We start from the raw sequence: 16,030 nt of genomic DNA, 5'->3' as shown, positions 1-16,030 counted from the left end.
CACGATGACCCAAAACCTATGGGATGTAGCAAAAGCAGTTCTAAGACGGAAGTTTATAGCAATACAATCCGACCTCAAGAAACAAAAAACATCTCAAATAAACAACCTAACCTTACACCTAAAGCAATTAGAGAAAGAAGAACAAAAAAACCCCCAAAGTTAGCAGAAGGAAAGAAATCATAAGGATCAGATCAGAAATAAATGAAAAAGAAATGAAGGAAACAATAGCAAAGTTCAATAAAATCTGGTTCTTTGAGAAGATAAACAAAATTGATAAACCATTAGCCAGACTCATCAAGAAAAAAAGGGAGAAGACTCAAATCAACAGAATTAGAAATGAAAAAGGAGAAGTAACAACTGACACTGCAGAAATACAAAGGATCATGAGAGATTACTACAAACAACTATATGCCAATAAAACGTACAACCTGGAAGAAACTGACAAATTCTTAGAAATGCACAACCTGCTGAGACTGAACCAGGAGGAAAAAGAAAATATGAACAGACCAATCACAAGCACTGAAATGGAAACTGTGATTAAAAATCTTCCAACAAACAAAAGCCCAGGACCAGATGGCTTCACAGGCAAATTCTATCAAACATTTAGAGAAGACATAACACTTATCCTTATGTGAGCGAGGAACACTCCCAAACTCATTCTATGAGGCCACCATCACCCCGATACCAAAACCAGACAAAGATGTCACAAAAAAAGAAAACTACAGGCCGATATCACTGATGAACCTAGATGCAAAAATCCTCAACAAAATACTAGCAAACAGAATCCAACAGCACATTAAAAGGATCATACACCATGATCAAGTGGGGTTTATTCCAGGAATGCGAGGATTCTTCAATATACGCAAATCAATCAATGTGATACACCATATTAACAAATTGAAGGATAAAAACCATATGATAACCTCAACTGATGCAGAAAAAGCTTTGACAAAATTCAACACCCATTTGTGATAAAAACTCTCCAGAAAGTAGGCATAGAGGGAACTTACCTCAACATAATAAAGGCCATATATGACAAACCCACAGCCAACATCATTCTCAATGGAGAAAAACTGAAACCATTTCCACTAAGATCAGGAACAAGACAAGGTTGCCCACTCTCACCACTATTATTCAACATGGTTTTCAAAATTTTAGCCACAGCAATCAAAGAGAAACAAATAGAAGGAAGGAATCCAAATTGGAAAAGAAGTAAAACTGTCACTGTTTGCAGATTATATGACACTATACATAGAGAACCCTAAAGATGCTACCAGAAAACCACTAGAGCTCATCAATGCATTTGGTAAAGTAGCAGGATACAAAATTAACACACAGAAATCTCTGGCATTCTATACACTAATGATGAAAAATCTGAAAGAAAAATAAAGGAAACACTCCCATTTACCATTGCAACAAAAAGAGTAAAATACCAAGGAATAAACCTACCTAAGGAGACAAAAAACCTGTATGCAGAAAACTATAAGATACTGATGAAAGAAATAAAGGTGATACAAACAGATGGAGAGATATACCATGTTCTTCGATTGGAAAAATCAACCTTGTGAAAATGACTATATTACCCAAAGCAAACTACAGATTCAATGCAATTCCTATCAACTACCAATGGCATTTTTCACAGAACTAGAGCAAAGAATTTCACAATTTGTATGGAAACACAAAAGACGGTGAGTAGCAAAAGCAATCTTGAGAAAGAAAAATGGAGCTGGAGGAATCAGGCTCCCAGACTTCAGACTATACTGCACAGCTACAGTAATCGAGACAGTATGGTACTGGCACAAAAATAGAAATACAGATCAATGGAACAGAATAGAAAGCCCAGAGAAAAACCCACGCACATATGGTCACCTTACCTTTGTTAAAGGAGGCAAGAGTATACATGGAGGAAAGACAACCTCTTCATAAATGGTGCTGGGAAAACTGGACAGCTACATGTAAAAAAATGAAATTAGAACACTTACTAACACCATACACAAAAATAAACTCCAAGTGTATTAAAGACCTAAATGTAAGGCCAGACACTATAAAACTGTTAGAGGAAAACATAGGTAGAACACTCTATGACATAAATCACAGCAAGATCCTTTTTGACCCACCTCCTAGAGAAATGGAAATAAAAACAAAAATAAACAAATGGGACCTAGTGAAATTTAAAAGCTTTTGCACAGCAAAGGGAACCATACACAAGACGAAAAGACAACCCTCAGAGTGCAAGAAAATGTTTGCAAACGAAGCAACTGACAAAGGATTAATCTCCAAAATATGCAACCAGTTCATGCAGCTCAATGACCGAAAAACAAATAACCCAATCCAAAAAAGGGTAGAAGACCTAAATAGACATTTCTCCAAAGAAGACAAACAGATAGCCAAAAAGCACATGAAAAGATGCCCAACATCACTAATCATTAGAGCAATGAAAATCAAAACTACAATGAGGTATCACCTCATACCAGTCAGAATGGCCATCATCAAAACATCTACAAACAATAAATGCTGGAGAGGTTGTGGGAAAAATGGAACACTCTTGCACTGTTGGTGGGAATGTAAACTGATACAGCCACTATGGAGAACAGTATGGAGGTTCCTTAAAAAACTAAAAATGGAACTACCATATGACCCAGCAATACCTCTACTGGGCATATACCCTGAGAAAACCATAATTTGAAAAGAGTTATGTACCACAATGTTCACTGCAGCATTATTTACAATAGTCAGGACATGGAAGCAACCTAAGTGTCCATCAACAGATGAATGGATAAAGATGTGGCACATATATACAATGGAATATTACTCAGCCATAAAAAGAAATGAAATTGAGTTGTTTGTAGTGAGGTGGATGGACCTAGAGTCTGTCACACAGAGTGAAGTAAGTCAGAAAGAGAAAAATAAATACCATATGCTAACACCTATATATGGAATCTAAAAAAAAGTGGTTCTGATGGACCTAGGGTCCGGACAGGCATAAAGATACAGACGTGGAGAACGGACTTGAGGTCACGGGGAGGGGGAAGGGTAAGCTGTGACAAAGTGAGAGAGTGGCATGGACATATATACACTATCAAATGTAAAATAGATAACTAGTGGGAAGCAGCTGCATAGCACAGGGAGATCAGCTCAGTGCTTTGTGACCACCTAGAGGGCTGGGATAGGGAGGGTGGGAGGGATGTGCAAGAGAGAGGAGATACGGGAATATATGTATACATATATCTGATTCACTTTTTTATACAGCAGAAACTAACACAACATTGTAAAGCAATTATACTTCAATAAAGATGTTAAAGACGTTAAAAATAAAGGCTTTATAACAAATACCTTTAAAATACTCAAACCAAAGACATAAAGTCACGAAAACGACATGTGAACATAGTGGAAATATCAATAAGAGACAAAAAAGCTAAAACGGAATGAAAAAGAAATTCTGGAATTCAACAGTACAATAACTGAAATAAAAAATACACTACAAGGATTCAAAGGAAATTTGAGCAGGCAGCAGAAAACTTGTAGAAAAATGGAAAACATTGAGCCTGAGGAACAGAACGAAACGTAAACAGAGCCTAAGGGAACTGTAGGATACGATTAAGCAGACCACATACTCATCATGAGAATCTCAGAAGAAGAAAGAAAAAGGGGCAGAATTATTGAAGAAATAATGGCTGAAAACTTACCGAATGTGACAAAAGATATGAATGAAGTTCAGCAAACTCTAAGATGAACTCAAAGAAACCCACACTGAGGCACACTATAATCAAACTTTCAAAAACCAAAGAGAGAATCTTGAAAGCACCAAAGAGAAGCAAATCATCATACATAAGGGATCTTCAATATAATTATCAGATCTCTCATCATAATCTCTGGGGGTCAGAAGACAGTAAGCCAACAGATTTTTATTTTAGCACTTTGAATATATAAACCCAAAATCCTATATACAGCCAAATTGTCCTTCAAGAGTGATGGAGAAATTATGACAGTCTCAGATTAACAAAAACTGAGGAAAGCTGCTAGACCTGCCCTGCAAGAAATGCTCAAGGAAATCTTGCAAGATGAAATGAAAGCATGGTAGTATGAAGCCATATGGAAAAATAGCTATCTTAGTAAATATGTGGACAATTATAAAAGTTAGTATTGTTGTAACCATGGTTTGTAACTTGTGCCTTTTGTTTTCTATGTGATTTAAGAGACTGATACATTACATGGGAAAAAAAAAAACAAGTATTAGTGTGAAAGCTAGTATTACTGTAATTTTGGTTTATAACTCCAAACCTTGTTTTCTACATAATTTAAGAGACTGGTGCATTTAAGAGAATTATTAGTTTATGTTTGGGGGCACATAATGTATAAAGATGTAATTTTGTGTCATCAATAACCAAAAGGGTTGGGGAAGGAGCTATAAAGGAGCAGAAATTTCGTATGTAATTGAAGTTAAACTGGTATAAATTCAAATTAGAGTATTATAATTTTAGGATGTTAATTGTAATCCCCATGGAAACCACAAAGAAAATAGCTATGAAATGTACACAAAAGGGTGTGAGAAATCAATTTAAATATTTTACTGCAAAAAATTAACCAAACACAAATGCAGGACAGTAATGCAGAAAATGAGACAGAAAAGTGCTATAAAGTATATAGAAAATAAATTTCACAATGACAGAAATAAATCACTTATCACAAACTACTATAAATATAAATAGACTAAACCCTCCTATCAAAAGACAGTTTGGTAGATATAACAACTATGAACATGTATGAGCCTAATAACAGACCATCATAATATATGAGGCAAAACTGACAGATTTGAAGACAGAAATAGACACTGCTATAATAATTGTTGGAGACTTCAATATCTCACTCACATTAATGGATAGAAGAACCAGAGAGAAGATTAATAATAAAATAGAGGACTTAGCACAATACACCAAATTTAACTAGCTGACATATAGAGAAAACTCTACACTACAACAACAGAATACACATTCTTCTCAAGTGTACATGGGACACTTTCATGAGAGCCCTCAATATATTTTAAACATTTAAAAAAATTAAAATAAATATTGAGATGTAAAAGCCTCAATAAATTCAAAAAGATAGATATCATGCAAATTATCTTTTCCAATCACAGTGCAATAAAGTTAGAAATCAATAACAATGAAAAGTAGAAAATTGTAGAAATTAAATGACATACTTTTAAACAATCTATGGATCAAAGAGAGAGAAATGAAATTGAGAACAAAATATACCAAAACTTATGGGACACAGTAAAAGTGGCACTAAGGGGGAATTTATAGCTGTAAGTGATTACATTAAAAACTAAGAAAGATCTAAAATCAACAACCTAACTTTACAACATAAGGAATCAGAATAAGAACAAACAAAACCCAAAAGTGGCAGAAGGAAGAAAATAATAGAAAAAAGTAGAGAAAAATCATTCAAATCAAAAGTTGGTTTTCAAAAAGATCAACAGAATTGACAGAGCTTTAGCCAGATGGACTAAAATGATAGAGAAGATTCAAATTACTAAAATTAGAAGTGAAACTGGGGTTGTTACTATCATTTCCACAGAAATAAAAAAAGATTATAAGAAAGTATTATGAACATTTGTATGCCCACAAATTGAATAACCTAGATGGAATAGACAAATTCGTAGAAAAACAAAACCTGTAAGATTAAATCATGATGAAATAGGAAATCTAAACAGATGCATATGTAGTAAGAAGATTGAATCAGTAATCAAAAATCTCCCAACAAAGCCACTGGCTTCACTGGAGAATTCTACAACATACTTAAAGAACTAATGCCAGTGCTTATCAAACATTTCTAATATTGAAGAGGAGGAAACAAATCTTAACTGATTCTGTGAAGCCAGCATTACCCTGATACCAAAGCCAGAGAAAACTACTATTGATACAAGAAAAGAAAGAAGGAAGGGAGAAAGGAAGAAGGAAAGAAGAAAAGAAAAAGAAAGAAAGAAAGAGAGAGAGAGAGAAAGAAAGAAAGGAAGGAAGGGAGGGAGGGAGGGAGGGAGGGAGGGAGGGAGAAAGAAGAAGGAAGGAAGAGAAAGAAAGGAAGAAAGGAAAGAAAGAACGAAAGAAAGAAGGAAAGAAAGAAAGAAAGACTACAAACCAGTGGTCAAATGATTGTTGGCAAGGGTGCCAAGACCATTCACAATGAGGAAAGAACAGTCTTTCAACAGACAGTGCTGGGAAAATTTGATACCCACGTGCAGAATAATGAAGATGGACCCTTACTTACCACCATATATAAAAATTAACTCAAAATGTAGGACTAAAACAATATAGCACTTAAAAAAATATATAGGATAAAAGCTTCATGATACTGATTTGGCAATGATTTCTTGGATATGACACCAAAGGTACAGGTGACAAAAGAAAAAATAACAAAATGGACTTTATGAATATTAAAAATAATTTATCCACAGAATAAAAGGCAATCTCCAGAATGGGATAAAATATTTGCAAATAATATAAGGGATTAATATCCAGAATATATAAAGAACTCTTAAAACTCAACAACAAAATACAAACAATTCAAAAATGTCTATTCGATGTCTATTTCTCAAATGTTATAGTGAATATACCAAATGTTGGAAATAAATAATATCTTTTTTCAGAAGCAACTGGGAGAGAAATACAATAAACATCAACATATATTTTTTTCCTATTAAGTTGTTGGAGAACATGAACAGTGAGACTCGTGTGGGTTAGCTGGCTCTTCTTGAAATGCTCATCAATTTAAAAATAGCCACAGGAACTGTTGGCTCCATAGAGCAAATGCACATAGCCAGAGTGGCTGCTCACACTAATCTGAGGTGGAAAGAGAAGTCAGAGACCAAATCCATAATGCTCATAATTTTTACACACGTTAGCTCCATCTAAGTGAAAAATATGTACTGATGCTTGTCATTCTACAACTAAGAAAGTCACTCCTTCATGAGGAGGAGTAAAAGTGGAGCAAGAGGTCCTGAGTGTTGTTCTGGTGGGGAGCCTTTGCATGTATGACAAGTCTTTCTATCTTAAAAGCTGTAGAACACCAATGCTTATTGCAAAGCTGAAATAAAGTTACACATGATCGATTTTTCTTGAAGGAAAGCATGCTAGTGGAGGTTGCATAAATTTCAGAATTCTAAAGCACTATTAGAAGTCCATCAGGTGGCCCATGCGGAAGAGTCCTTCACAGAAAGAAACTGACATGGGCAAAGCACGTAAGCATAAAATAGCAGAGTGTGCATGGGGCACAGTAAGTAATTTGGCATGACTGGTGAACTAAACACACAGTTGGTGGAAAGATTTGGCAGAAATGCAATAAAACAAGCAGGAAGAGGACAGTTCATTTAAGGCCTTACATGCCAGCTAAAGAGTTTGAGCATCATTGCAAAGGCCATAGGGAAAAACTGCAGTTTTTAATCTGGCTTGAAAAATCAGATTTCAATATTAGATCATTTTAATTCCTTTATGAATGAGGGATAGAAGGTTTGGGGGACTGAGAGTGTAGTAATGAAAATTAGAACACTACTCCCAGGCCCAAAGGAGAAATGATGAGAGTCTGGACAAGTCAGCGTTGATAAGGAGTTAAATTTTAAGAGATGTTTAGGAGGTGACATAAGACTTGATCAGAGGAAGGAGTCTCGGCTTACTTCTAGATTTCATTATGTATGATTGATTGAATGCCAATGCCTATGGGTATAATAAGGAGAAATGGAAAAATGTGGGGAAAATACAATGAGTTCGTGAATAAAGCTACTGACTTTCAAATGCTTAAGTAAATGCAAGAAGAGCTATTCAGTACGATCATTTTGGATATTGGAAGATGGGACCCAGGTGGCAATATAGATTATTAGCATATGAGGTTATTAGCATATGGGGTTTATGAAAGGTAATTTGGAGAAAACAGAATGAAAAGAGAACATAACCAAGAAAATGTTATCATTTAAGAATGTGGTTAGCAACAAATAACATAATAGGATACCCAATAAATAGTAACCTTTAAAAAGGCTTCCAAAATATACAAACAGCTCATCAAATCAACAACAAAAACAACAACAAAAACCCAAACAACCCAATTGAAAAAAGGGGAAAAGACCTAAATAGACATTTCTCCAAAGAAAACATAGAAATGGCCAATAGGCACATGAAAATATGCTCATCATCACTGATTATTAGAGAAATTCAAACCAAAACTACAATTAGGTACCACCTCACACTGGTCAGCATGGCCATCATTAAAAAGTAACCAAGGGGCTTCCCTGGTGGCGCAGTGGTTAAGAATCTGCCTGCCAATGCAGGGGACACGGGTTCGTGCCCTGGTCCGGGAAGATCCCACATGCCACAGAGCGGCTGGGCCCGTGAGCCATGGCCGCTGAGCCTGCGCATCCAGAGGTTGTGCTCCGCAACGGGAGAGGCCGCAACAGTGAGAGGGCCGCATACTGCAAAAAAACAAAACAAAAGTATCCAAATTATAAATGCTGGCGAGGGTGTGGAGAAAAGGAAACTCTCTTACACTGTTGGTGGGAATGTAAATTGGTGCAACCACTATGGAAAACAGTATGGAGGTTCCTCAAAAACCTAAAAATAGAGTTGCTATATGATCCAGCAATCCCACTCCTGGGCATACACCCATTCCTCTGTTGATCAACATTTAGGTTGCTTCCATGTGCTGGCTATTGTAAATAGTGCTGCAGTGAACATTGCAGTGCATGTATCTTTTTGAATTATGGTTTTCGTCAGATGTATGCCCAGGAGTGGGACTGCAGGATCATATGATAGCTCTATTTTTAGATTTTTAAGGAAGCTCCATACTGTTCTCCACAATGGTTGTACCAATTTACATTCCCACCAACAATTTAGGAGGGTTCCCTTTTCTCCACACCCTCTCCAACATTTACTATTCACAGAGTTTTTGATGATGGCCATTCTGATCTGGGCACACACCCAGACAAAACTGTAATTTGAAAAGATACATGCAACCCTATGTTCACAGAAGCACTATTTACAGTACCCAAGGCATGGAAGCAACCTAAATGTCCATTGACATATTAATGGATAAAGAAGATGTGGTATATATGTACACTGTAATATTACTCAGCCATTAAATATAATGAAATAATGCCATTTGCAGCAACATGGATGGACCTAGAGACCATCATACTAAGCGAAATAAGCCAGAAAGAGAAAGACAAATACCATATGATATCACGTATAAGTGGAATCTAAAATACGATACAAATGAACATATCTATGAAACAAAAACAGACTCACAGAAATAGAGAATAGACTTGTGGTTGCCAAGGGTGGGGGAGGGATGGATTGGGAGTTTGGGATTAGCAGATGCAAAATATTATATGTAAGATGGATAAACAACAAGGGTCTACTGTATAACACAGGGAACTATATTCAATATCCTGTGATAAACCATAAGGGAAAAGAATATGAAAAAGTATATATGTATAACCAAGTCATTTTGCAGTACAGCAAAAATTAACACAACATTGTAAATCAGCTATACGTCAATAAAATTAAAAAATAAAATAAAAAGGCTTATTCCTCTCACATAACTAGAAATCCAGAGACAACCACTCCAGGGGTTTTGCAATGGTTTAACACCACCTTCAAGAAGCTGGCTTGTTTCTATGTTTCTACTCTGAATCTATCAGTGTGTTGGATTTCATGTTCACACTTGCTTCTTGATGGTTGTAAGATGGCACTGCCCCTCTGTCTCATATCCACATTCTACACAGAACAAAAGAGAAAGAGGCACTTTCAATATAAGAAAAGGAAAATATGTTTTTCAAAAAGTCTAAGATACACTTCATTGACCAAAATCATCATATGACTATACCTGAAAGAAAGGAAAGCACTGTATTTTGATCTCAGCACATTGCTACTCAAAGCCACTTCTATTATTAAGGAAAAGCGTAGGCAGTGCTAATGGTAGGCAATTCATAATCTCCAGAAAAAGTAAAAGAAGTTTGTTCTAACAATTACCAGAAGAGGCAGCCCTTGTGAAGTATATTGAAAAGGAGTAGCCCAAAAGACCGTGAGAATCTTAGAATTATGACATATAATTCAAACAAATAGGGAGTGAGCAGCAGTATATATGTGTGTGGAGTTCATGTACAAGAGAACTGATGAAAACGTATGTTGAAAATGCTCTGAAAATAGTAACTTGTTGTCTTGATTGCTCTATTTAATTTGCACATGAACTTCATGAACTTTGCTTTGAAAAACTGCTCTTTTATCTCTATCTTTTGAAATCCTGCATATTTTCCAGATTCTGCTCTACTTGTTTCTCTGTCTTCTATGATGATCTTTACTTCTTTAATGTCTTAGTGAACTAAATATATTTAATCAAAATTTTCCCATTTTGGTTAATGATTTCTTTGTCACTAACCCTCATTAACCAAAATGGGAGAATTGGAGGTAGAGCTGCTTGAAGAGAGAGATTCAACAAGTATTCATCACCTACCCAGGATGACCAAAACAGTGTGTTAATTGTCTTTATGTGTTCTTATGCTTAAGACCTAACTTTTCTTTGAACATGAGCAATTTGTATACCATTTTATCATGCCCTAAGGATACCAAGATGAATAAGTTACACAGTCAACTACTATCAATAGAATTTCAATCCACTTAAAAAAGGGATACCGTGTATTTATGATGATGGCCACCTTATGTGTAGCAACAGCCATTTGCTTTACAATGTACACGTTTAGTCTCTCTTCTTGCAATGTGAAATATAGGATTTCTGTCTCCATTTAATGGACAAAGAAACAGGGCTAGAATTAACTATCCAAGATGTTGAGTAATGGTATGAAGATTTGGAGCCAGAGCTATCGGAGCTCAACCCACATTCTTTCACTATGCCATATCCCTTTTAGTCACAATGCGAATCTGTGTATTTTCCAGAGGAAGAGATGGTATTCAGTTGGATGTGTCAGGAAGGAGTTAAGGAATTAAGAAAATGTTTGTGACTTACCACAGCCATATTTACATTTGCCTTTGTATTATTCTATTTAACATACTTAAACAATCCATATACTAAATTTTAAAGAAACCTTGGAGATTGCCTACTTGTGGCTACTTAAAATTTTCTGTCAAGACATTGGGACATAAAAGGATTGTGAGAAGGTAAACCCAGGACCCACCACAAGTATCAAACTTTTTTCAAGTCAATCTTTGATCTTAAAACTGTATATAATCTTTCATTTTACTCCATAATATGACTATTTCTATAAGTACAGAATTTTTATTTCAAAACATAAACATATATCCAGCATTATGCTTCACCTTGGTATCTCATATGCCTTGCTAGCTCCCTCTTAATCCAAGAGTTAGATTTTCCATAATTGGAAGAAAACTCAGTTGGGTTACCAGTCAGAGAGCCTTGCAAAGTTCAAGGTATTAGAATTCGATTCCAGTTCAAATGCACTTATCTGTGAGTGACCAAGAGTCCATTGTTATCATCTGAGTTTAGGTTGTATTAATAATTAAAATAATTTTAATTGGGAAGCGAACAAAGGTTCCTCAGAAAATTATCCATGCAATTTAGATAATATGAATTATAAAAACTGAGTTGAAGTGTGAATGAAACGCTTATCTGTGATATTTTGATCTCTTTCTGTGTAGGGCAGGAAACACCACATACTTGTATTTTATCCTCTCTTAACACTCCTTTAAAAAAACTCTCATCCTAAATGGAAAAAAAAAAAAAAAGTTCTCAGCCAAAAGGAGTTTATTTTGTTTCTGTCTGAGTTTTGAGGGAGATGTCTAGTGGTGTTTATTGTTTCTAAAATTTTTGGCAGGACAAAGAAAAACATTTTTGCTTATAAAAACCATAGGGGAAATTTAAATTAATAAAAAGAGAATGAGAGCAAGTTTAGGCCATTCCTTTGAAGCTGGCTAGGCAATTCAAAGTCACAGGGTAGGGCATCAAAGAACCACTGCCTAGAAAGGCCTCTCTCCACCAAATCAAGCTTAAATATATTTGGAATAAATTGTATATCCAATACAACAAGCTTAAAATATTTTATTTCATATTGGCTGGGGTTAGAGTTATTGTCCTTTTCATTACTTCAACGTCATTTCTCTTTGTGTCTTTTTCCTCCCTGGTTGCCCTAGTTGATCTTTTCCAAGTCCCTTGAACATAAATATATCCTTCTCCAAGTATCTTCCCTCTCATCTCTACTACCTCTGCCTTCTGATATTTTTTGCCACTGATTTAACTCAAAAATGATATGTACGCATTATCATATACACAACGCCCCACATCTTTGTCTTGGTAAATTTGAAACAGAATTCAAACCAAAAAAAGCAGGCAGAAAAACAACATATTTTTTAGCTTTAAAAGATAACGTGTTCGAGAGGAGTTGCGGAAGATGGCGGAAGAGTAAGACGCAGAGATCACCTTCCTCCCCCACAGATAACATCAGAAATACTCCTGATTTATCCCCCACAGATAACATCAGAAATACTCCTGATTTCCAGGAGTGGAACTGCTCCTATAAAACACCCACTGAACGTTCGCAGAAGACCTCAGATCTCCCAAAAGGCAAGAAACTCCCCATGTACCTGGGTAGGGCAAAAGAAAAAACAGAGACAAAAGAATAGGGATGGGACCTGCACCAGTGGGAGGGAGCTGTGAAGGAGGAAAAGTTTCCACACACTAGGAAGCCCCTTCGCGGGCGGAGCCTGCGGGTGGCGGAGGGGGGCAGCTTCGGAGCCACGGAGGAGAGCGCAGCAACAGGGGTGCAGAGGACAAAGCGGAGAGATTCCCGCACAGAGGATCGGTGCCGACCAGCACACACCAGCTTGAGAGGCTTGTCTGCTCACCCACCGGGGCGGGCGGGGCTGGGAGCTGAGGCTCGGGCTTCGGTCGGAGCGCAGGGAGAGGACTGGGGTTGGCGGCGTGAACACAGCACTAGAAGGGGGCTAGTGCTCCACGGCTAGCCGGGAGGGAGTCCGGGGAAAGTCTAGACCTGCCGAAGAGGCAAGAGAATTTTTCTTCCCTCTTTTGTTTCCCGGTGCGCGAGGAGAGGGGATTAAGAGCGCTGCTTAAAGAAGCTCCAGAGACGGGCGTGAGCCGCGGCTAAAAGCACGGACCCCAGAGACAGGCATGAGACACTAAGGCTGCTGCTGCCACCACCAAGAAACCTGTGTGCAAGCGCAGGTCACTATCCCCAACTCCCCTCCCGGGAAGCCTGTGCAGCCCGCCATTGCCAGGGTCCCATGATCCAGGAACAACTTACCCGGGAGAACGCACGGCACACCGCAGGGTGGTGCAACGTCACACCAGCCTCTGCCACCGCAGGCTCGACCCACATCCATACCCCTGCCTCCCCCTGGCCTGAGTGAGCCAGAGCCCCCGAATCATCGGCTCCTTTAACCCCTTCCTGCCTGAGGGACGAACAGACGCCCTCAGGTGACTTACACACAGAGGCGGGGCAAATCCACAGCTGAACCCCAGGAGCCGTGCGAACAAAGAAGAGAAAGGGAAATTTCTCCCAGCAGCCTCAGGAGCAGCGGATTAAATCTCCACAAACAACTCGATGTACCCTGCCTCTGTGGAATACCTGAATAGAAAAGAAATCATCCCAAACTGAGGAGGTGGACGTTGGGAGCAAGATATATTATTTTTTCCCCTTTTCCTCCTTTTGCGAGGGTGTATGTGTATGCTTCTGTGTGAGATTTTGTCTGTATAGCTTTGCTTTCACCATTTGTCCTAGGGTTCTGTCCATCTGTTTTTGTTTTTGTTTTTTTTCTTAATATTTTTATTTTAATAATTTTATTTTACCTTACGTTATTTTATCCTCTTTCTTCCTTCCTTCCTTCCTTTCTTCCCTTCCTTCCTCTCTCTCTCTCTCTCTCTCTCTCTCCCTCCCTCCCTCCCCCCACCCTCTCTCTTTCTTTCTTTCTTTCTTCTACCTTTTATTCTGAGCCATGTGGATTAAAGGCTCTTGATGCTCCAGCCAGGACTCAGTGCTGTGCCACTGAGGTGGGAGAGCCAACTACAGGACACTGGTCCACAAGAGTCCTCCCACCTCCACGTGATATCAAATGGCGAAAATCTCCCAGAGATCTCCATCTCAACACCAAGACCCAGCTACAGTGCTGGACACCCTATGCCAAACAACTAGCAAGACAGGAACACAACCCCACCCATTAGCAGAGAGGCTGCCTAAAATCAAAATAAGGCCAGACACCCCAAAACACACCACCAGACGTGGACCTGCCCACCAGAAAGACAAGATCCAGCCTCATCCACCAGAACACAGGCACCAGTCCCCTCCACCAGGAAGCCTACACAACCCACTGAACCAACCTTAGCCACTGGGGACAGACACCAAAAATAATAGGAACTACGAATCTGAAGCCTGCAAAAAGGAGACACCAAACACAGTAAGATAAGCAAAATGAGAAGACAGAAAAACACACAGCAGAAAAGGAGCAAGGTGAAAACCCATCAGACCTAACAAATGAAGAGGAAATAGGCAGTCTACCTGAAAAACATTCAGAATGATAGTAAAGATGATCCAAAATCTTGGAAATAGAATAGAGAAAACAGAAGAAACATTTAACAAGGACCTAGAAGATCTAAAGATGAAACAAACAATGATGAACAACACAATAAATGAAATTAAAAATACTCTACAAGGGATCAATAGCAGAATAACTGAGGAAAAAGAACGGATAAGTGATCTGGAAGATAAAATAGTGGAAATAACTACTGCAGAGCAGAAAAAGAAAAAAGAATGAAAAGAACTGAGGACGGTCTCAGAGACCTCTGGGACAACATGAAACGCACCAACATTCGAATTATAACAGTCCCAGAAGAAGAAGAGAAAAAGAAAGGGACTGAGAAAATATTTGAAGAGATTATAGTTGAAAACTTCCCTAATATGGGAAAGGAAATAGTTAATCAAGTCCAGGAAGCACACAGAGTCCCATACAGGATAAATCCAAGGAGAAACACATGAAGACACATATTAATCAAACTATCAAAAATTAAACACAAAGAAAACATATTAAAAGTAGCAAGGGAAAACAAAAAATAACACACAAGGGAATCCCCATAAGATTAACAGCTGAACTTTCAGCAGAAACTCTGCAAGCCAGAAGGGAGAGGCAGGACATATTTAAAGTGATGAAGGAGAAAAACCTACAACCAAGATTACATTACCCAGCAAGGATCTCATTCAGATTTGATGGAGAAATTAAATCCTTTACAGACAAGCAAAAGCTGAGAGAGTTCAGCACCACCAAACCAGCATTACAACAAATGCTAAAGGAAATTCTCTAGGCAAGAAACACAACAGAAGGAAAAGACCTACAATAACAAACCCAAAACAATTAAGAAAATGAGAATAGGAACATATTGATAACTACCTTAAATGTAAATGGATTAAATGCTCCCACCAAAAGACACAGACTGGCTGAATGGATACAAAAACAAGACCCATATATATGCTGTCTACAAGAGACACACTTCAGACCAAGGGACACATACAGACTGAAAGTGAGGGGATGGAAAAAGATATTCCATGCAAATGGAAATCAAAAGAAACCTGGAGTAGCAATTCTCATATCAGACAAAATAGACCGTAAAATAAAGACTATTAGAAGAGACAAAGAAGGACACTACATAATGATCAAGGGATTGATCCAGAAGAAGATATAACAATTGTAAATATTTATGCACCCAACATAGGAGCACCTCAGTACATAAGGCAAATACTAACAGCCATAAAAGGGGAAATCGACAGTAACACAATCATAGAAGGGGACTTTAATACCCACTTTCACCAATGACAGATCATCCAAAATGAAAATAAATAAGGAAACACAAGCGTTAAATGATACATTAAACAAGATGGACTTAATTGATATTTATAGGACATTCCATCCAAAAACAACAGAATACACATTTTTCTCAAGTGCTCATGGAACATTCTCCAGGATAGGTCATATCTTGGGTCACAAATCAAGCCTTGGTAAATTTAAGA

General features: G+C 37.7%; 1 protein-coding gene across 2 annotated transcripts in view; it reads right to left on the bottom strand.

Annotated features, from left to right (window-relative positions):
* The window catches only part of TMTC2 (transmembrane O-mannosyltransferase targeting cadherins 2), an 862,038-nt gene that overhangs the window by 41,128 nt on the left and 804,880 nt on the right, over positions 1-16,030 (bottom strand). The window lies entirely within an intron of this gene.

The sequence above is a fragment of the Pseudorca crassidens genome, chromosome 11, assembly GCF_039906515.1.
Source record: "Pseudorca crassidens isolate mPseCra1 chromosome 11, mPseCra1.hap1, whole genome shotgun sequence".
In the NCBI taxonomy this organism is placed as follows: domain Eukaryota; kingdom Metazoa; phylum Chordata; class Mammalia; order Artiodactyla; family Delphinidae; genus Pseudorca; species Pseudorca crassidens.
The sequence above is the reverse complement of the archived record's forward strand: the minus strand, read 5'-3'. Positions and strand labels throughout refer to the sequence as shown.